Source organism: Streptopelia decaocto (genome assembly GCF_964273445.1).
Source record: "Streptopelia decaocto genome assembly, chromosome: 6".
NCBI lineage: Eukaryota > Metazoa > Chordata > Aves > Columbiformes > Columbidae > Streptopelia > Streptopelia decaocto.
In genome coordinates this window covers 41,885,398-41,908,066 of record NC_138660.1, presented here as the reverse complement: position 1 = coordinate 41,908,066, position 22,669 = coordinate 41,885,398, and the positions used below count along the sequence as shown (strand labels likewise).

Below are 22,669 nucleotides of genomic sequence, written 5' to 3'. Positions count from 1 at the left end.
GGATCTAAGTGTCTAAATGGGGCTTCCCCAATGTGCAGTATTCTTAGGAACCTCATGCAGCTGCATTGGGAAATACAGCTATTAGCTGTGGTTAAGAGGACGCATGTAAAACAGTTCCTCTCTTTCTCAAGGCTGTGTACTCAGCATAATCAAAGAACTCTATGCATTGTGAAACATGAAATTCCAGGGTTAGTAACCAAAACCATATTGTTTTGAATTTTCTTAAATGTTTAGGCCAGAGGTCTATGCTTGTGTGATTAGAGTTGCCTAGGGGTAAATTTGACCTGAAAATCTATCCAGTGTTAGTATAAAGTGGAACAATTCTATATGAAGCAAACTTATTTAGAAGTCCCCTGTATCAGCAATTATTTTGACTCACCAGTTATTCTTCTCCTTGGTATTTGCTAAGACTTTAATAACAACCGTGGAATAACTCTTCTGAGATTTTTACAGGCTGAGAAACATCTTGCTTCTGAACACAGTAGTTTTTACCATTTACAAGACTGTTCTGAAGAAGATCGGGGAATAGCGGGAGGAGAGGTGAAGCAACATAGCACTGCTACAACCATGAAGGCTTAGTGAACCTTCACGCCTCTCTAGCATTAGCAATATCCCTCTGGTGTTAAAAGCAAGTGACAACCCCAAGTTGGTGGTCAGTGAGTTTGTTTCCTTTTTTGTAAAAGATACATGTATCTTTTCTGATTTGCTTGAATGAAGTTTATTAGGGCCTAGTATCATCCAGGTGAAATGAATCCTGTGAGGGAATTTTTATGTCTCCTAGGTGGCCTGCGTTTCATGCTGCTTAGTTGTGAGATCTTTGTGTTTTGCCAAAAAAAAAAAAGTATGTATTCCAAATGTTTCTCTTATTTTTTTAAGCAGAGAAGTGGTAGTAGTTTTATGGTATGATGGAATGGCAGATTTCTTGATCATAATTTTCTGGTATGCAGGGTATGGCAGCCGGTTTGTTTCTGGTGCGTATATTGTGGCATATTTGATTAGGTTGGAAGCCAGGGAATTGGAATGACGTTTCATGTGCTACTTATTTATCTCAAAATACAGTTTCTGTTTCTGTCAACCTTATGTAAAAGGTGTTAAATGAAACAGGTGAGCTCCAGCAGATGGTACCCCTGACTGTGCTGGCATTCAGAAGATGTGTGTTCCTGTTTATGAAGTCTCAGCTGGGGCAGCTACTTCTTAAACTGTGTTTATGTGAACTTTTATTTTTGTTGTTCAGTGTCCTCCAGATGCTATTGGAAACTTCTTCAGAGAGAATGAGGTGAAACATAAACGATGGAGTAGGTGATTTTTGTTTTGTCTATCATAGAATCATAGAATGTCAGGGATTGGAAGGGACCTTGAAAGATATCTAGTCCAATCCCCCTGCCGGAGCAGGAACACCTACATGAGGTTACACAGGAATGTGTCCAGGCGGGTTTTGAATGTCTCCAGAGTAGGAGACTCCATAACCTCCCTGGGCAGCCTGTTCCAGTGTCTGTCACCCTCACTGCGAAGTTTCTTCTCAAGTTTAAGTGGAACCTCTTGTGTTCCAGCTTAAACCCTTTACCCCTTGTCCTACCATTGTTTGTCACTGAGAAGAGCCTGGCTCCATCCTCATGACACTCACCCTTTGTATATTTGTAAACATTAGTGAGGTCACCCCTCAGTCTCCTCTTCTCCAAACTAGAGAGACCCAGCTCCCTCAGTCTTTCCTCATAAGGGAAGTGCTCCACTCCCTTCATCATCTTTGTTGCCCTGCGCTGGACTCTCTCCAGCAGTTCCCTGTCCTTCTTGAACTGAGGGGCCCAGAACTGGACACAATATTCCAGATGTGGTCTCACCAGGGCAGAGTAGAGGGGCAGGAGAACCTCTCTTGACCTACTAACCCCCTTCTAATACACCCCAGGATGCCATTGGCCTTCCTGGCCACAAGGGCACCGTGCTGGCTCATGGTCATCCTGCTGTCCACCAGGTTCCCCAGGTCCCTCTCCCCTACACTGCTCTCTAATGGATCATCGCCTAACTTATACTGGAACCTGGGGTTGTTCCTGCCCAGATGCAATACTCTACATTTGCCTATATCTTAATGAAGTTTGTTTCTAAAATACAGCCATGAACATTATGCTTGCTTGCAGACAAAGTTGTTGAGAAACTGGGTTACTGTAGACAAGATCCATATAAATGAGCAAAAGATTGGCAATTAGAGCCTTAAAGCTTATCAGAAACAGAAATCAGAAATGCCTTTGCTGTATTGGAAAACAGCAGGTAGTAGTAATACGTGTTCATTTGGAGGGGGACACAAAACTAATCAATCACTAAACCAGATGCTGGATAACCCACTTTGGAGGTGAGACATATGTTTTTGACAATTAAGATGATAAGTCTTTTGAACAAACTACCATTTGGGAACAACATTCTAGCCATCCCTTGAATTGTTTAAATTGAAACTGGTTAGCTTTTAAGAGATAGAAATCTTTACTAGATGGAATGTAATGGCCTGTGACAGGTACAACAGGTAATTTTGGTCCTTAAATGTAGGAATGCTCTTGCTTCCTAGATTTGCACTCTGATGTGTTGTTGGCTTCTGCATATAGTATAGTCTCCTTTGCTTAGTGTTCTTTGCTAAAACATGATGTGGTCTTAGGGTCCAGATGTAAGCTCACAAAACATTTCACTGCTCACCTGTTGGCATTGTAGAAGCTTCTGCCATCTTAGTGAATGTCCTTAATAATAGGTAGCGTGTCTTTGATGTGTGCTGCTTGCTTTTGTCTTATTGTTCACATCTGAACCACTGCCTGTGTTGGTATTTAAGAGCCATTTCTTATGATTGTGACAGGTACAGATTCACTTGGTTCTTTTTTTTATTGCCATAAGCTATACAAGAAGGGTTTGGTCTTTAATATACTGGTGGTTTAGGTTATTATTTGTGGTTTCAAGCTGTATCCAGAAATATTTTGGTGCCTTCACTAATGCATTGTGTTGAACCTCTAGTAGAGTGCTCTGTAGCATTGTTTTAGTATTGTGGGCTCTGCTCATTCTTGAGGGGTTGAAAACACAGAGGTTGAAAAACAGAGGCAATCGATGAGATGGAACATCTTGCTCATGGTTTTTTGCATAGTGGGTCCATTTGATTCCCTACTGTGTATATTTTGTTGTAGTAAAACATGGATCTAAAATGTTCAGAAGTGTTGTTTAAATCAGTGTCGTGTAGCTTTAGCAGCAGAACTGACAAGGTAGGCACGGTAGCTGTGATCAGGTTCCTTTTTGGTTGTTGCCTTTCCTTGAGGTAGAATGACCCCTGTGATAATACTGAATTGTCCTTGAAAGACTGTTTCAATTTTCTTTCTGTTGTATGATTGCATTCCTTTTTAAGGATGTGTGGATTGGAGGTACTGGCTGGAAGAAAGGAGGCAACTCTTTCCTTGGGGCAAATGAGTTTGCTTATGGGAGAGGAGTTTCCAGGGAAAGGGTGGCACCTGGCAGGTGCTGCATAAAGTCACAGCTCACAGGAAATGTCAGAAGCTGCAGCGAGGAGCAGAGAGAGCTAGCGAGGCCCCAGACTATGGCAAGTACTCTGTAAGGACTAGAAGTGACTAAGTGACAGGCTCACAAACCTGGTGATCTGGCTCAAGCTGAGCTCAGAGGGAGGGTTCATTGGCTGGGAACCAGTGGGCAGGGAAAGGGCTCTGTGTTTTGTTGGACCAGTCATGCTAGCTTTCTTAGCTGATATATTACCACAGATGTTTTGATAAAATTTGTCTTTTCAGTTTTAAAAATGCCTGGAGTGTTTTTGTCATCTTGTTGGACAAATTCACTGGACAAATTCAGTTGTAGTTCAGGCCAGCTTGGAGTCCTAGGAGAGCATCGTACAGCAGTTAAATTGGAGCAGTGGACTTTAATATTGGATGACTTGGCCAACAAAGGCTGTAGTTGCTGTGGAATATACCTATGGTAGGGGTTAGATGAAATTTTAAGAACGGCTCTGTGCAATCTGGTTAATACCCTGTCTTTGTGCTATCCTGTTTGTGTACAAATTTTCTTCCTTATCGTTTGTTGGGGAAGAGTATGAGAATAAAGTAGCACATAGAACTATTTTCTTAGTGATCTGTAAGTCAAGGATGACTTGGATCAAAGATGATTTCTTTTGTGCTTAAGGGAACTTTGTGGACATTTTATCCCCACAGGTTTGCCCAGACACTTTTTGGGCAATGAAGGCTGAGGGGTCTAGAGAATAAGTCTTATGAGAAGCGGCTGAAGGACCTGGGTGGGGTTAGCCTGGAGAAAACGAGACCGAGGGCAGACCTGCTTGCTCTCTACAACTGCCTGAAAGGAGGCTGTAGCATGGAGGGTGTTGGTCTCTTCTCCCAAGTAGCAAGTGATAGGACAAGAGGAAACGGCCTCAAGTTGCACCAGGGGAAGTTTGGATTGGATGTTAGGAAACATTTCTTCCTGGAAAGGGTTGTCAAGCACTGCAACAGGCTGCCTAGGGCAGTGGTGGAGTCCCCGTCCCTGGAGGTGTTTAGGAAGACATGTAGATGAGGCTCTTAGGGATATGGTTTAGTGCCCAGAGTTAAATTATGATTGGACTTGATGATCTTGAGGGCCTCTTCCAACTGCAATGATTCTATGGTTCTACTTTAAGTTTGGACCATGCAAAAAGTGTAAGTGTTTATCAGTGTCCAAGTTAGAAACTCTGTGTGCATGTGGATTGAATACGTAGGGGGAACTTGTTATTGTAATGGTGTTGATACAGTTGCCAAACATCAGTACTGGGCTGTTTATTTCAGTGTGTGGATTTAAATAGACTGTGTAAGGGGTTTTGAGTATATTTGGGGGATTTCTCAGGAGCCAACTACCTGATTAGTGGACATCTGTTCAATATTTCAGCATACTGGTTGAAATAATTAGTTAATAGTCAGTCCTAGCTTTATGTTCTTCAGAGCTTATTTTGAAAAACACCACTTTTTTTTTTTTTTTTTTTTTGGTGGGTTGTTTGCTTTGTTGTTTTGTTTGTTTTGTTTTGTTTTGTTTTGTTTGTTGTTTGTGTTTTATCATCCTAAACAGCTCCTGTTCAATCATTGATGTGGGGCAGGGGAAGAGACTCAGAAAATCTGGCTAGTTACATGCGTAGTTAAATGCTGTGTTGCTTCCAGAAAAATGAGAGGCTGATGTAGGGACAGCCTACATGAGAGGCCTTGGAAGGAACTTCTCAAAAGGAAATTCAGCACAATAATGTAAACTGAATGTCATTCCAGTGGATAGGAAATCTAGTGAATAGCTGCATTGTGAAAGAACAGAGGTATTGTAGTGGCTGTCCAGCTTTTAATTAAAAATCAAAGCAGTGATGTTTCCTCCCTCCCCCCCTCCCAAATCTGTCACCATAAAAAAATGAATAGTTGTACTTAATTTTGTAAAATATACACCATATCTTTGTAGGATAATGCTGTGGCAGGCATGCAACAACTTATAGAATTGGCTGGTTCTGGTGGTTTTTTAGAGTTAAATCACTGCGTGATTTAACTGTTACCACTTACGTGGGCTGAATTTTCACAATGGCTGTTCTGATATCTCTGTCTTTTTATAGGATCACAAAGTCAATGTTTCTTGCCATAAATCTGTTGGTTACAGTTCTGTTTATGTTTTCATCCACAAAGAATATGCTGCTTTAGTGTGGTTATTTGTGGTAGTGGTATAGATTTGATACACAAGGGTATCCTTGGGATTCTGATCTGTTTACAAGTCTGGTTATAGAAAACCCATATTGACACATGGCCAGTAATGGGTAAAGCTGTGATAATTTAATTCTACAGATACAGCAAATGAAAGGTAGTTTTCAAATAAAGATAACTTTTTAGTGATTATGAACATGTGTACATTAATAACTTAAAGTTTTGTTATTAATCACATTGTTAGTTAATAAGATAAAATATTTTCTAGGGCTTCAGTGCATTGAAAATCTGACTTAAGTTACACTTAGCTGGAGGGAAAGGCTCCCATCAACTTCCCCTCACGTACCTGACAGGGCACCATAAGTATTAACCAGGGTTTTTAGTGATTTCAGGTGACATCCAGGGCATTTCTGGCTTTGGGAAACTAATAACCTGCAGAGCTTTGATAGGAGCTGGCAAGAGGTTTTCATGTCTCATTCCACCTTACAGTGATAAAGAGTCTTTTCTTTGTTCACCCACCAGCCTTGCTTAGGGTTAGTGTACCCTGTTAGTTCTGTAGGAGTTGATGAAAAACCTTCACTGGTGTCTTGGTATTAATGGGCTGGGGTATGGGTGTGTGCATGCTTTTGGATTAGTGTTTTATTATGGAAAATCATCAGGTGAAATGAGGGTGGGGTATCCTTCCTTTATTTAGCATCCCATATTGATAATATTAATGTCTTGGTAGCAACTCTAGTAGTTTTTGCAGTTCTTTCTCTGCTGGACTAGCCTTTTCCCTACCCAGGGAAGTTTGTCTTAACAGCCAGTAAAGTAGGTAAAATAAATGCTCAGTCTGCTATGAGATTGAGGTTTACTTGACCAAAGACTTTCATCATTATGAAATGCTGATCCAGATTTTGCTGGTCTCTACTAAGTATCTCATATCCTGGATTTTCCTGAGTGTGTCTTGGTCTTCTTCCACTTGGGCCACATTTCTCTTGGCTTTGGCTGTATGGTCACTACTGTGCCTTAATAGAAAGTCAGCTGCATTTTTTGCAGTTAAATGCTGGGTTTAGTATACTAGTAGTCCAGGCTTCTATGAAGAAATATCTGTTTACTGTTGAACTATGCACATGCATATAGTCTCTTCTTAATATATTTAAAAATCCTATCCAAGTTTTTCCTCTATATGCCAAGAACGAATTATGGTTTTATACTTGGCTGTTTAAAACATAAATATTTGCTCTCTCCACTGCAAATATAGGTTGTTTCTGATCTGGAATGGAAAAAATACAGAGATTAGTTGTGGGTTTTTTAAGTAATTATTTTCTGGATAAGCAAATGCAGCCATAGAAGGCAGAACTTGTATCAGATGAAATTCCTGCAGAGATGTTGGAGGGAGCTTGCATTGGGTCAGGAGTTGTTCCCTTGTTATCGTCCTGGAGCTGGGCTCACAGGGCTTCACTGTGTCTAGATCCGGTGACAGTATCAGTCACATCACCGACCTTCTACTCTGTTCTCTGCAAACCCTCAGAAGTGGTTGGACTTGGTATGGTTAGCAGAGCTGGAGCCTGGGGATTAAAATCAGTATCTGCATAGAGAAGCTCCATCTGCTACTGGTTTGTAGTGTTTTACTTTGCATATATATGCTTTATAGAATCTGAAACACTCAAGATATTTTCTTTTTTCCCACTTGGCAATTGTGCTTTTGATCATTACATGTGCATATAAAGATTGTCCAGACATAACTTGTTACAGTGAAATATTAGTCTTTGTGAAAGTGAATATGATATTATGCCTTTACACAATTCAGGAATTAGTAGCAAGACTAACATTCTCTAGTACAACCTGAATTTTATTCATATTTCTTTTGTTTTTTTGAGTAATATTGCAATGTATATGTAAGCATGAAAAGGCAATGCACATCTTAGAGAATATGATAGAATGTCTAGCAACAGACTTAAGAAAAGCAAAATTGAACTGTCCAGATGAGTCCGTCAGGATGGTACCCTCTGTAGTACTTGGTGGGAAAGTGAATGGTTACAGGCTTGAACCTGTGTTTGAAGCAGGTATACCTGTAACATGCAAATAAGAAGAGATGTCCTTTTCTTATCTTTTTTTTTTTTTGCTAAATATAAATGCTGAATAATCCGTAAAGGTTACCAAATGAAACAGTAGCTGATAGGGTTTGCATCTCATTTGGAAAGGAGGGATTGATTCAAACGCGAACTGGGCAAGAATGTGCTGATGGGATGAAGTTACAGTGCTATAAGAATTACTACATTGAAGGCCATGGAGGAGCAGTGGAGGTTTCAGTATATAATAGTTGCCACTTTGTACAGCCAGAACTACATTTGGACCTTTTGATGACAGAATCGAGTTTAGAGACTGTTTAGATGCAATATCTTCCCTTATTTAGTCAAGTGTTTGCCAAGCACAACGTCATCAGGACTCCATCCAGGTGGAGTAGTGTGGTGTCTGAAGCCAGCAACAGCAGGCTGCTGCAGAGCACAAAATGCAAGGTCCTTGCAGCAGTCCTATCCAGAAACTGTGGTTACTGCAGGTATTCATCTCCCATCAATAGTCAGTGTAAGTTGTGATTTCTGTCATCTCAACAGAGAGAGGTTTTAACCAAGAAAGGAAAGGAGGAAAAAATGAAATATGGGACATACATATCAATTGAAAAATGGTTTCAATGAGGGAGAGAGCAGGAGACTAGTTACTGACTGAAAAATGAGCATTAGAATCAGGATGGTATTTCAGGAGAATAAATTTACCAAAGAATACACAGACTAAGAACTCTAGTTCAGAGTTTCTGTAAATATAATTTTCACCCATTTTAAAAGAACAAAACAATCTTTAGTGGAAGGAAGAGGCTGTACCTTAGATTTTCTCCTAATTAACTCACTGTGTATCTTCCTATTTCTATGATGTGCCAGACTGAATGCATTTATAATGACAAATGGCCTCACTAAGACCTTGGCCTGTTCAGCCATTTCAGGGCTGACCATGTCCAAATACTGTGTTTTAGTGGGAGACGTTAGATAGCCATTGGGAACCAGAGTCAAAGGAAGTATATTGTCTGTGCCTGATTGGGAATGTCGTATTTCATTCCAGTGTGAGTTTGCTTAAAATGGTAGAGAATACCTGTGTGAAATGCAGCTGTGGTATTAGGAGACGTGACATTTGGTGGTTTCCAAGAGGTCATTACTGTAACGGAGTTGAAGTTGGGGAGGGAAGCGTTTTTGTCTAGTTTAAGTGGAATCTAAAAACAGCCTTCCAGATCCACATAAATATTACAGGATGCCTCTTATTTCACAGAAACTCATGGGAATTGCTTACTTTAGTGGTGAGACCTTAGGGACGAATGATGCATGACATCTAGCAAAACTGTCTTTTAGTCTTTGTGTTGCTGAGTATCTACATTCAGATTGACCGTAGGATCCTCAATTAAACGTATAAAATGTTGAAAGAATATTATATGGAATGCTGCATTTCTTGCGGGTGATATCTAGAATTTACTTTGCTTGAAACTTGTCAGAGTTGTTTAAATTTAATCCTAGTAATAGCTTTGGTGTAGGGATAATTTTGAGCTTCTTATCTAAAAGTATTTTATCGATCTAATATATTTTTTCACTGTGACTTATGCTTATCCTTTATGTAATGTGATTTGCAAAACAAAGTTTGAGTATATCTGGCTTTAGCTCACTGATTACAGCTAAACAGGCTTTTGTAGTGGAACATGTTTAGCAAATAAAAATCTGTGAGAGCTGTTAAAAATTCAGATGAAAATTGAACTTAACCATCTTGTAGATTTATAAAAAGCCTGATACCTTTATCTGTTGATATGATTGAGAAATCCATCTAAAATACTTTAAAAAATATTTTTTATTTCTTACTAAAGGAGTTTTTCCATTGTGTAATACCCATACAATATCTCTACTTTGTTTAAAATATGCAGTGAATAACAAATTATTTCTGTATAGACTGTTTCAATGATTGATAATTAAATGTAGATGTGTAGTTTGGCACTCTTGTTTTTTGTGTTTCCCCCCATCACCTTTTCCTGGATACAGTCTACTTATTTACATTTAATACATATTTGAAGACTGAAGTTTCAATTGGCATCCTATATATAATCTGTAGTACCTTCCATCATATAAATACATGCTGAAATGTTTCTTAGTTTAAACAGTAGACTGTCTGCATAATTTGTCATGTCAGCTGTTATTCACCACCAGTGTCTAATGGCAATGAAGATTTTTGTTAAAACAAAGAGAACATTTTTATGGCCTGGGCATTTTCACATCATGCCAAGGAAGTTGCCATGGGTGCTAAAAATGTTTCAGCTCCAGTGCTCCATGCATTGTGTTGTGCAGCTTCCAGTTTTGCTCTTTTGTTGTTTCCTGGATTACTCCTGAGGAATAGGATGAAATATCCAGGCTGAAGCTGTGTGATGCTTCTGAAGTCTTACTATGTTTTGCATCAACCCAGCCAATTTTTGGTAAGGTGGGTGTAAATTTTCTGATGTGATGCTGTTGCAATATTGGTATAATCCTGGGATTTTCAGCAAAGCTCATGATCCTCATTCTTTTCATTGCTTCCATCCTCGAGGGCAGTCATGGTTCATGTCGTGCCATTGGTAGATGCTCTGTAAGGGCAAAGTGGAGACAGCCAAGGGTAGATGATGATAATTGTGTCTGATGTGTAGAGTGTAGCAAAGAGCAGAGTAACAGTGAGGATCTTTAAAAGTCATGATCCCTGTAGAGAAATACTATCGTGATTTCCGAAGTAATGTCTTATTTACTACAAACTTGACATTTTTTTCCCTCCAGTTTTTTTTTGCTTCATTTTCTTCATGATCCCACTTAGTTGCCTGGCTTTTTTTTTTTTTTTTTTTTTTTTTAAATTTCTCTTACTTATCAATTTAGTGTTATGACGTGGTCATAATATAAAATAATAGAGATAAGAAATTATGTTGTGGTGTGGTGTTGTTTTAAACACTGAGTTCTGCACATGGAAAGAGTGCTGCAGGTAGAATGCAGGGGAGAAGGGCTTTGATTTAGGTGCTGTCCATGTACCTTGATCCACAGAAGTTGTTCAGAGTTATGGAGGGAGGGTCCCATGTGCTCCAGGTGGTTCTAATCTCAACTGAGATATGCTGAAGGAGCAGGGAAATACAGACGGGTGCTGAACAACTGTGCAAGGGTGTGCTGAGGCCATTACAGGGTGGCAGAAGTGATGTAATCAACAGTGCTTCCAAGTGCAGGTCTGTGAAATAGCAATAAACAGGAAAATTTTCAAAAAAAATCTAAGGGAATCCAGTTTTACAGCTCAGCAGACCCTTAGTCATGGAAACTTAATGTGTGAGAGTCAAAAGCTCAGGTAAAGGTGTTTTGTGAGGAGTATGTGGCAGCAGCGTTCACTGTATGATCTCCAAATACTAAGGAGGGAATCATTTCTTAGGCAAAGATTGTTGGTCAGATTACATTTTTTCCAAGGAGCTGGATGGGGTTTTTGGCTTCAGTCTTTTGTGTTGGCAACTGCCACTGTCTCAGGTTGTCCATCTAGATTTGATAATAGTTGTTTCAAGCCTTGATTGCAAGTCACGTACTGTGGAATACCTGGAGGGTCAGTTTATGTTCTAATAGTGTCATTGAGCCTGGTACAGGAATCCTCTGGGCTGAAATCAAATCACTTCCTTAGGTTTCTTTAAATGGTGCTCTGTATGTTTTAGTTGTAATCACTAACTTCTTTATTACAAATCAAACGAACACTTGATGCATATTCATGTGCAGATGGCGGGGGCTAATCTCTGAACTTGCCAATCTGTAGCAGTTTGTTGAGCGTCAGTGTACAAAATTCTTCAGCTTTAATGATTAAGGCATTTTTGATCAATAGTCCTGAATGTTACAGAATCAATAGATGTTGACATCACTTTTACCCAAGAGTTTTGGTGACAGCAGTAATTAAAGTAGTTACATTGGACCTACCATAAGAGATACATTTTATCATTTGGATAATTTCTATACCGAGAGCTTTTTCTATTATGAAGTGATATCACTGTCAGTTGCTCCAAATGTGACTGTATATCAATACGTGACTGCTATCTACATGATGTTAAAATATATATATTAGTTAGTTGCTATTGAATGTTTTATGATTTGGAGCTCTTAATCTGTTTTTATTTACTATTTGGAAAACTTCAAATTGCTTGGGTTCATTTCCTAAATAAACCCAAGACTGAAGCGTTAAACTAAATTATATTTTGATGTTCAATGCATTTGCTCACAACTTTTGGTCTGGATACAGAGCAAATGTATTTTATTATTGGGAAATAATATGACCGTTTAGAAAATATCCCAGGCTACAATATTTGTGTCGGCAATTTTATTTTCCAGGCATAACAGTTCTGTTTTCTTTCTATACCCATTTGTGCAAAGATTAAGTCATCATAAACTATGTTTTCGAGGGCTGTGATGGTCAATTTACTCTGTTTTATGCAGCTCTGGTCTGCATGGATTTAGGCAAGCTGTCATCTGTAACCTGGCCTTATTTAAATAATATGTTATAAATCACAAGCCTAACCAAACTTTTATTGCTGGATAAAACGAAGTTTTTCCTTTAAAACTGCCTCTTAATGTGTAACTTGTCAGAGTGTTTAAATCAAAATTGCCATCTAAACAGGAGGAAAAAAGCAAATATATGCTTCCTTAAATCACTAAGAGACAAGCAGATTGCAGGCTTACAGAGAAAGGCTGGAATTCTAGTTTTGGCTGTGTTTTTATAGGACTACTAGATTAGAGAACATGTGCTGAAAAATCAGTGTATCCAGTTGCTTAAATACAATGATGTGCCTATTCCTCTGGCAATGAGGAGCAGGTATCAGTCAGTTCTCTGGATTCTCACAGGATTTAAATGATGAAACTGTTTTAAGTCTGAGAACAAAGTTCAGTGCTTGCTGGAATGTTCAGGCTTAATCTGTGTGATGCCTTGGTGTCTCAAGCTTGAAATATGTTTTTACATCTGAGGAGGGTGATGAGGTTAACCATAGGATTGTCTCCTATCCGTAGATATTATGAAGTCCCATTAAAAAGAGAAGTTAGGATACATGATAAGGCTTATGTGTTGACTATTTCAATTTGTGTATTGTGATTTGGACTTCAGTAAAGCCTGAGAAATAAAGCTTTTTCAGGAGTGAATAATTAGTCTATAGGTAGTTACAATCTAACCACAGCCTTATATATCTGTTTCTGTGTCAGTTTAGCAAACTGGAAAACTTCTCTGGCATTCTTCACTCAGTTCTCATCTTTGTTTTCTTAACATACTAAGCATGAGATTGTCCTTTTTGAACTGTGAAGGGCATATTTCCCAAGACTTTGTGGGGTGGGGGAATGAAATTAGTACAGTCATGTATATATTTCCCCCTCCACTTCCAGCAATGAAATTCAACTTGTTTGTGTCTATTTTTCACTTTCTCTGTCTCCTATAACTCAATTCCCAAATTTATATCTGTTTTTAGCCAATGTTGATAATCGCTATCTTGGCTTTTTTACTGTGGAAAAAAATGTCTGGAGTACATAGTGAAATCTGGTTTAGTACAACTAAAGTGTTGTTTGGGATTTTTTACCACTTTCATCTCTGTTTATTAGTCATGTTTCATGAGGCTTTTCATTAAATATTTAAAAGCTCTTCTTAAATGTTTGACTCATGATTTTACAGTGATATGTGACTTTCCTATCTTTACACAAAATTTCCTAGCCAGAGGGATGCATTTGTTACCCTCAAAGCATCACTGGTGTTTCTTGCTGTAGAGACTGTTTTGCCATGTGGTGAGTGCGATATGTTCTGGGCTGATTTCATCTATTAACTCTGCTGCGGATGTGCATGAGCAGTATTTCTGAATAACGCAAGCAGGTCTCTGAACTTGCCAGGCTATAGCAGCAGCGTGAGGAAACCATCCATGACAAATGGTAAATCCCACACTACACAGGGTTACAATATAAACGTTTTTTTACAATGAAGAAGGATCCTGTGGGAATAAATTCAGTGAAGTCAGAACAGCTTCAGAGGGCAAAGCTGTCGCACATTTGAGTCCACAGAAAACAAAGTGGTCTTGAATGTGTCATGTTGAGCAAGAAGCAATACTAAAATTGATTGCATAATGAAGTGTACAGAGGAAAGATTTCTGAATCCCAACTCCTAAATCAAGAAGTTTGTGCCTCTTGATTGCAAACCAGCAGCTTCTGAGCCTTACATTGTTCTCCCTGTCCCATCCCATCCCCACTCAAAAGGAGAAAGGAGGAAAAAGCTAAAGGGGAGATTGGTTGCCTGCTTTTGAGGCTCTCTTGGGAACAGTACTGCTAAGGTCAGTAACTGAAGGATAAAATGCAGAGAAATGGTAGCAGAGAAATTGTATATTGGTGCTCTGTGCATGTATATATGCACACACAAGTGTATGTGTACATACTCCTATTAATTCTTCAAAGACATAACAAAAAGTAATTCACTGCCTTATGCATTTTTTTTTTTCTTTTAGTGAATTAGTGTGCTGATTTATCACTGTTCTTTTGAGCTCATGAGACTGTCATGATCTGCTTGAAACTATTTAATCTCATAGGTGTTTGGAGTCAGCATGTGGGTATAGATCAGAAAAGTTTTTTTTTAAATCTCCACATTAATTAAGATATTCTGACAGTCTAATATTTTGGTGTGTTTTTTTTCCTCATTGACACTGTATACATTCAAGGAATTCTTATCCTGTTCTTTTCTAGCAGAATATAAATATTAGCTGATAAGTGATTTTTTTCTTGTTTCTGTGGCGTCTTTTATGATATACATTAAAGTGTATTGTGACAAGCTTACTGTTTATGTTTGTAAACAAACATATCATATGTATTTATGTTTTCAGGTCAGCTTATATGAGAATTAGGGGTTTGTATGTGTGTAAAGACTGGCTATTGAGGGAAAACTTGTTTGGAGTTCTTGTTTGATAACTGTTTTGATTCAGTTTCTTATAAATATTTTGGAAAAAGTTAAAATTAATAAATGAGGTATAGCAGTATAAAGATTTATATTCATGCAGGTTACTTACTTATCATACAGCAAAACATACGTTACTTTCTGTCAGCTGCCCCTACTTAATTTGCCCTCCAAACTAAATAGCAGCCACCAATACCCGAAAACTCCTATGAGTCTCTTTCTGATTTTTCCAGCAATGTTTTTCTTTCTTATTCAGGTTAGTGCGCTTGGTTTGCATTCTCCAGGTCACTAATCAAGGCACTGTTTAGATGACATTTAATGGTAAGATAAGAAACAAGCATAGAACCCTAGCTTAGCTTTCAAGTCACTGGCCTGTCTGATTTTTTTTTTTATGCTTTATTGTTCTTTCATGTTTTTATAAAAGTTTCTCTTATCCAGCACTCCTGCAACATGTAAATTGTCATGTTTTCTACATTATTGATTTTTAGTGAGAATAATAATAGGACAAGCAGAAAGCAAATTCATGACATTATTAAGAAAAAAACAAAACATGATATGTATTGTCTGAAAATAAAACGGGTTCACTGACTGTTTTGTTCATTCTGGCAGTTAAATCAACCCTCATCACAGCAGCAAAGGCCGGTCAGTGAGTCATGGTTGGCTCGGCTGTGCTGAGCAGAGCAATTCCGATTAGCCAGTGACTTTTGGTGCTGACTGAAACGTCTCAGTGCTCCTTCCTGGTGTCCATGGGGGTATGAAGGAAGGATCACTGACCTTCCAGTGGCAACGTGCTGCCTGAATACCTGTGGAGACAGATGAAAATGTGTGTTCTAAGGATGTTGTTCTCTGAATCAGTTTTAAGCATCCCATCTTTATGTGTTAAAACAATTTGTGTGTACCCTTAGCTGGACCTGCTGCCTATCAAGAAGCTGTGGCCTAAGTCAGATTTTAGACAGATTGCATTTCTTCAATTTGCCTTTGGTTCTTTAGGGTGCAGTCAGATTCTGGGACTTCTCTTCAATTGTAAGATTTTGGTTGCTCTGGTCAGAGATATTGTGACTGTTATTTGGGCATAAATTAAAACTTAGGAGTACAATAGTTGTGGCATCCTGTGATAGGGCTGTATGTATTGCTCACTTTTGTAGTCTTAAAGATCTTCAAAATATCCCTGGGATAAATTTATCTCATACAGAGATATTAAACCATTTTCTACTTGGATGTTTCTTCCCTGCTCAAGAGTGCCTGCATCTTTCATTTCATCTTTGCAAACACATTCTTATTTAAAGTGTGAGAAATGACTGTTGAATCTGAGAATTTACTTAATCCTTTGTATTTTTTTCCTTAGTCTTTTCCATGTATAGAGGAGAATGTGATGTTGAACTGTAAAAAGTCAGAGCCCTCCTCCCTGAGATGCAACGTAATGCCCTGCTCCCAGAATTAACTTTTAGAGGAGAACTTGGCTCGGTGGATTTTTATTTTTATCCTAATTGTTTTACTCATTTTCATTTCCTTGAAAACTCTTACTACCATATCCAAGCTTTTAAAGCTCCTCTCCCCAATCTTTTTTAAAGACTGTGTGAGAAACACGTTGTTTGGACTAATATAGCACTTGTCAAGAGATTTCTTTTTAACTTGAATACAGTTGCTATTACTTAATTAATGTTCTAGCTACTTCCTTAATCTGCCATAGCTCATTATTTTATGGTACTACTGTAATGTTTATATTGCAGGGTGGCTTTAATTCTTTTGAGTACTTCAGCTTTGCTTTCTCTTTTATCCCTCACTTCAGAATTTACTTGAGGCTTTTACATATTAGCATTACAATTTTTGTCAGTATCGTATCACATTACACCACATATCGAAGATTTTAAAGTACACTATATTGTCAGCATTAGTTTTTGGGTAAGCAAAGCCAATTTTAATATGAAGTACATAGATACCAAGCTGCTGAGACATGGAAGACTTGTAATTCTACCTATAGCATAGCAGGTTCTGTTTTATATCTGCTGGACCAGAGTATCTATAAAAACTATTTTCATGACCCTGCAAAACAAGAGGATTGTAAAGTATTTTGCAAAGGAGAGTATTAATCACATGTAAATTATGTAAGACTGCAATAGGGATCCATCTAGGAACTGAAGAAGACAGGTCGCCAGGATTGGTGTAACCAAAGTTGCAAAGTGGAGTTTTGTTGAGACAGTTGGGGGCTGTGGAGACTGTTTCCTATCAGGTGAATTTTAAGGTTTGGAATTTTTTTTAAAAATAGTATAATCAAGATAAGTGTATTTGCACCAGATATGCTATATTTGTCCTCTAGGACAAGTGTGCTTATTTATCCAAGAGTTTTCAAAGAGTAAAGTTTAGATGGTTTGTAAAATTTTGCTCTGAGATGGTGTCAGGCATGCTGTACCTTGCACAGATTTTGTAGCCTTGACTAAATACTATTTGTTGTCTTCTAAAATTGACATCGCTTCTATTAAGCTGTAGTTATAAACAGGCATATTCCCTCTCTTGAATCACACAATGTTAGGGATTGGAAGGGACCTCAAAAGATCACCTAGTCCAATCCCCCTACCAGAGTAGGAACACTTGAAAGTACAGTAAAAACAGGATATTTAGGAAGATCTTATACTACATACTGGAACTTGTATAATTTGGAATGTATTCTGATACCTGAGTTTCTTTCATGTGCTTCCCTTCCCGTGTGGTGTTGTATGATGTGGCAGTACCAGCCTGTGCGTGATTGCCAAGTCTTTTGATGTGTATAAGTGGAAAAAATGATTTAATTTTTTTATATATAGTGCACTTATAAATAAATGTATTGTTATTATGACGATCAAAGGGTTTAAGTGAGGAGAGGTAGTGCTACTCAATGTTACAAATACTGTTTTACCAACTGCTTAAAGCTGAAGAGCTGCTGCTGCACTCTGAGACAAACTGTTGGCTTCTGTGCAAGATCAGACAGCAGCAAAGGGACTTCCTTGTCATTCTCTGGTAATGCCAGTTTAAGAACTTCTCTGCATGATTTCTGAGGTGTCTGTACCTTGAATATAGCTGGTGAATGGCCTTAGGTTTCTGTTGCCCATTTGAGTCCTTCTACTGAGAGCTGCTCTATAAATGTCATTCTTGAAATACTGGATACAGTGGCTGTGAACAGTCCAATATGAATGAGTTTCTGAATAGCGGTTTGCTGGCAGGCGGCTGTGTCAATGGTTTCAGGTGCTGTTGGGTGAACTGCAAATAGGCAAAAAAGAGCAGGGCCATTGAGTCAGTGCTTCCCAGTCCCATTGCTCCTTCTGATCCAGCCTTGAACAGTGCCTTAATGAGTGTTGCCTTCCAGAGTGTCCTGTGACCTTTTCTGTTCTGCCTTTGTTGTGGAAAGTACAGTGGGAATTCTGTTACCAGACAGTTACAAGAAAAAGTACAGAGAAGCAAGTAAAAGTCTTTAAACCTTTTTTCTTTTTTCTTTTTTTTTTTTTTTTTTTTTAAATTAAGCAGTGTTTGAATCTCATGAGTGAGGCTGTCAATGGAGGTGTGAACAGCACTAAAATATGTGTTTCAGATGTGTTTTCTGGGTTGGATCCTGTATCAGTAGACAGGAAAATGTTAGTGTGGCTGCTGTCTTTGAAACCTGAGTGTGCAGAGGGGGTGCTGAGGATTTAGAGCTGCTTCTGTCTTCAAGGAGATAGAGGGTACTCAGCTCTACAGGCTCAAGTAGAGCCACAACGTCATTACATACAGGAATAGGTTCATGGTTTTATGTTCTCTCTGGAATATCAAACTCTTAAATTGTACAGATTTGGAGTAGAAACAAAAATACATTATTGCAAAAACCACTTCTCTACCTTTTGCTTTTTTTTGTTTTTAAAGAAAAAAATTAACAATGGAGCATTGGTGTGCCTTGGTATAGCATTTACTTGTTGAGTTCAGTACTGTCATGATGATGAAATGGTACAAGATACATTTCACATTAGATCCAGTGAAAAAAAAAACTTTGTATTTTGTAACTCCAGAACATACTTACAAAAATGACCTTCAGCATTTATTATCTTGGTATTCATATAAAGGCATGATAGAAGCCAGTGAAATAGGTGAGCATGATGTATTGCATAATTACTACAATTGCTATACATTTTGTTTGGCAGAATAACAAGGCAGTGAAATTATAATGTTGTGGTGCAGTATACAGCCTGTTAGAAAATGATTCTGATGTATTAGCACTTGGCTTTTATTCTCCTAGGATACCATATTATTAGTTGCACTTTCTGGGTTTTTTTTGGAATTAGCTTACCAAGTTACCAGAAGAGCATGAAAGGCAGAATGTATTCTTGCTAATTAGAGAGACAAACTAGCAAGTGAAACTCATTTTCAGATGTCCTTTTTCAAGGTTTTATTTTGTTGTTTGTTTGTTTGTTTTTGTCAAGGGTTTTGTAGAGGAGTTATCAACTGTTTCTTAACTAGAGGTTTCTACGAAAAATGAGGGAGAAAGTCATGGTGTTTTTCTGTTAATTTGTTGATAAAATGCCAGTAATGAATGTGTGGTGTACATAACAGTACAAATCAGCATGTCTGAAGGACATACCCTATTGAGTATTAAAATATTTAGTTAATGAACTGGATGAACTACTGGTAATTATTTTGAAGTACATAGACAATTAATACTATCAACAAATTGCTAGATGAAATTATTTGGAATAACACTATTCAAAGATAATTAGTTTTGTTTGGTAGGTCTGGCTTTAGTCCCTTATAGCATAAATAGGATAAGTAAACACCTCGTGCAAGGTCTTGAAGCCTTTTTGCCTCTGATGCTATTCTGCTTCTTGACTAGGAAAACAAAATTAAAAAAAAAGTGCCTTTACATAAAATAAACTTTAATAATCTAAGTCTAGCTTTGAGTGCTATTTGATCATGTGGCTAAGTTTTCAGTAGAGACGATCAGAGGTTAAAGTTTAATATGAGCTCAACTTTCTTATTGAATTCATACCGCAGTGAAAACTTCAGTATTTCAATTGCATAAATATCAAGGGTATGTTTGGTATAAAGTCTCAGAGATGACAAAAATAAAGATAGTTCAGGCAATCACTCAATATCAAGTTTGTCATCTGTTTTATTGTTGTTTCTTCTTGCATTTCTAGGAAGATATAGGAGTGACCTAGTAGTAAGAATTACATGTTTGTTAAGGAATAGAATACTTAGAAATTATTTTAAACATAACAGAATATTGTAGTAGTCTTGAAAATAAGAGCCTCTCAGCAGAGTAACCCTGTCAAATCTGTTCCCATTGCAATAGATTCTGAGCCAGTTACTGAAATTGGACTTGAATGAAATAAAGAGGCCCAGGCTAAAGAAAACAGAATATATGGAAACAAAGTATGGTTGAAAAGTCAAACCAAGCCAAAACACAAATAACTTCATTTTTAATAAAAGAGAACTAGTGAAAAAGCTGCTTTACCTTTTGAGAAACAATTGCGAGTATGGGAACCCAAAGAAATGTGCTTAGAGTCTTGGGGTGAGGTCAAGGTTGCCATCCTTGTAAATTAACCAAATCACTGAGAAGACTAAAAACCCTAGAAGTTCAGCATAACCAAGAACTTTCTGTGACTTATTTTCACTTTTGTACCTTAATTGACAATTTCACCTTGAAGAAAATGTCCCTTATTTGCTAAGTGTTTTTCTTTAGATTTCCCTAGAAGATACCTCTAGTATCTTCAGTCTCTCAGGTAATGGCAACAAGTGCAACATATGTTTGCTTCTTTGGAAGCAAAAAAAAAAAATCCTTCAGTCCTTCTTGCCTGTAAAAAAAAAAAAAAATATATATATATATATATATCAATCAAATTGGAGGGAGTTGTCAAATATGGTGCTAGAGGCATTGCTGTCCCCTGGTTTTAGTTGCCACCTTGACTAATGACTTAAGAAAAAGAAATAATTGGATTGACTTGAGTGAAACTCAGATGAGAACTAATGAAAAGTCTGTGACAATTAACAGATGAAATGGTACAAGGTGAGGAAGGACTGCATAATATGATTACTTTTATTTTTTCTTAATCCCAGGGGACTGGAGGGAGTAGTATAACTAAACATCTCAGAGTGCATCATAAAAAAAAAAATCATGATTTAATTGGTACAGCTTAGCCAAGCCTTCAGTAAAGAAGGTAGGAGCATTTTAAAATCTTCTGTAAATATGTTACAATGGGGAACATCAAGGTGTGAGGGCCAGGGTGGTTACTTAGGAGGGACCAGCTCCTGTGTGACCAGAAACAGGGCAGGAATAGACTTGTTTGGCTCTTGGCTCTGCAGGGGAGTGGATTGGGCTTCCTTCTGATGAAGCAAGATGTGGTACCGTTTCTACAGGCACGTTTCCTACCATCTGTGGGTACACAGCATTCCTTTTTAAATGATACTACCAATCAAATATTCTTTGAAGAGACAGATTTTGGTCTAATGCTGCGTGTGGTGAATATTTCTCATTTAGAGGAATTAAATGGTCAAGGTTCTGTTCTGTGTGTTAAATGGTTATTTTGTTGGTGTGGGGCAGTTGCGGGTAAGGAAATTATGGAGAAAACAGTTGAATCAGAATTCCTGTTTGAAAATACAGTACTGTTGTTCCCAGCATTTTAGTCTGATTTAGACCTTTCCAGCAGAATTCTGCTAAAAAGATTGTGTGAAACATATTTCCATAAAGCTGTTTGCATTAAATTTCTTAAATAGGAAAATAAATTCTGTGCTTTGATAATATACTAGTTCACAACTAATATCTGTCATTCTTTCTTTTTATTCTAGTACATGAGAAACTATAAAGCAGCAATGACAAAGGTTCAAAAATGTTGACAAGTGATCTGTTCCACATCTGAATTAGTGTCTGCTTTATACCTTGGCAAGAAATTTGAATGCACAAGGGTAAGCTGTTTTAATTGTTGCTATGAACTGCTTGATAGAAAAGGATTATGCAAATATTTAAATTTTTCTTCATTGAGTAAAGGGTTTTTTTAAGACTGGAATGAGCGATCCAAGTTAGTTTTTTTGTTTCTTTTTCATTTAGAGTGGTTGCAACAAACCCAAAAGGCTAATCTCATAGACTTTGGGGGTTAGAGAGGTGCTCCTGGCTGTTTCCCTATTAAACACAGTACCTTTGACATAAGTCAACTGCTGAATGTGTGGCAGGGCCAAGCTGTTGACCCAGAGTTCTCATAGTCTAAGTAACTGTGTTTCAGTGATGCTGTTGTTGAGTGAGAGAATAATGCTTGTTGGTATGACTATTACAAATTGCGTTTTCCTCTCTCTCTCTCTTTTTTTTTTTTCCTTTTTTTATGTCTTCCCTTCTCCGCACCCAATACCTCAGTGCTTAAATGAAAAACACTGCTACAGTTTGCTAGAACTATGTAGCAAATTTTTATTGCTTTGAGGTGAGGATAAGCAAAAGCATTTGTTCAGCAATCTAGTGGTTAACAAAAGCTTTCTCTTAACTTGCTTGTTTCAGTTGCAGCAGTCTGCTTTAGAGCAACTGCATATTGCTTCATCTGATTATAAATCCCAAAATCCATTGAAGTACCTTTGAGAAAGTGTAGAGCTCAAGTCAGATTAGGCTGAGTCAGTCTGTTGATGCTGCTGGCTTTCCCAAACGTTATCTTTAATCTGGCACCGAGACGCCTGTTGCTGTGATACTATATTCTTTTCAAAGTCCTTGCATGTTTTTATTACTTTTCGAAACCAGATCACTAGTGTGCAGTTCCCTTTTCACCTCCCCTGTGTATCTCCATGTCTCAACATAGGTGGTATGCAAATACCATGTTTCAAGTAAAAGTTCCCTGTGGCATTATATTGTAGGATGACTTCAGTTACTGCTAGTTTTCAGGACGTCAGTGTGTGTGTGTTTATGACTCCATGCTGTTACTTCCCAATTCTAAGCCAGGTCCAATGGTTCTCATTTCCTGGATGGCTGGAATGGAAGGGTATTGTTCTTGACTTTCTTTCTAAAATAAAACAACAGGTATACGAGTCCTTAGTTTTCTTCCTTAGACTTTCACTGCTTAGGCAAT

General features: G+C 37.9%; 1 protein-coding gene across 5 annotated transcripts in view; it reads left to right on the top strand.

Annotated features, from left to right (window-relative positions):
* GULP1 (GULP PTB domain containing engulfment adaptor 1) overlaps positions 1-22,669 on the top strand; it is a 157,707-nt gene that overhangs the window by 34,057 nt on the left and 100,981 nt on the right. For 4 of the 5 annotated variants that reach the window (XM_082056929.1, XM_082056930.1, XM_082056926.1 and 1 more), the window contains exon 2: positions 21,414-21,530. The exons of the other annotated variant lie outside the window; for it this stretch is intronic. The gene's annotated coding sequence lies outside the window, so the exon portion shown is untranslated. The remainder of the gene's footprint in view (positions 1-21,413; positions 21,531-22,669) is intronic. 5 annotated transcript variants of the gene reach the window in all.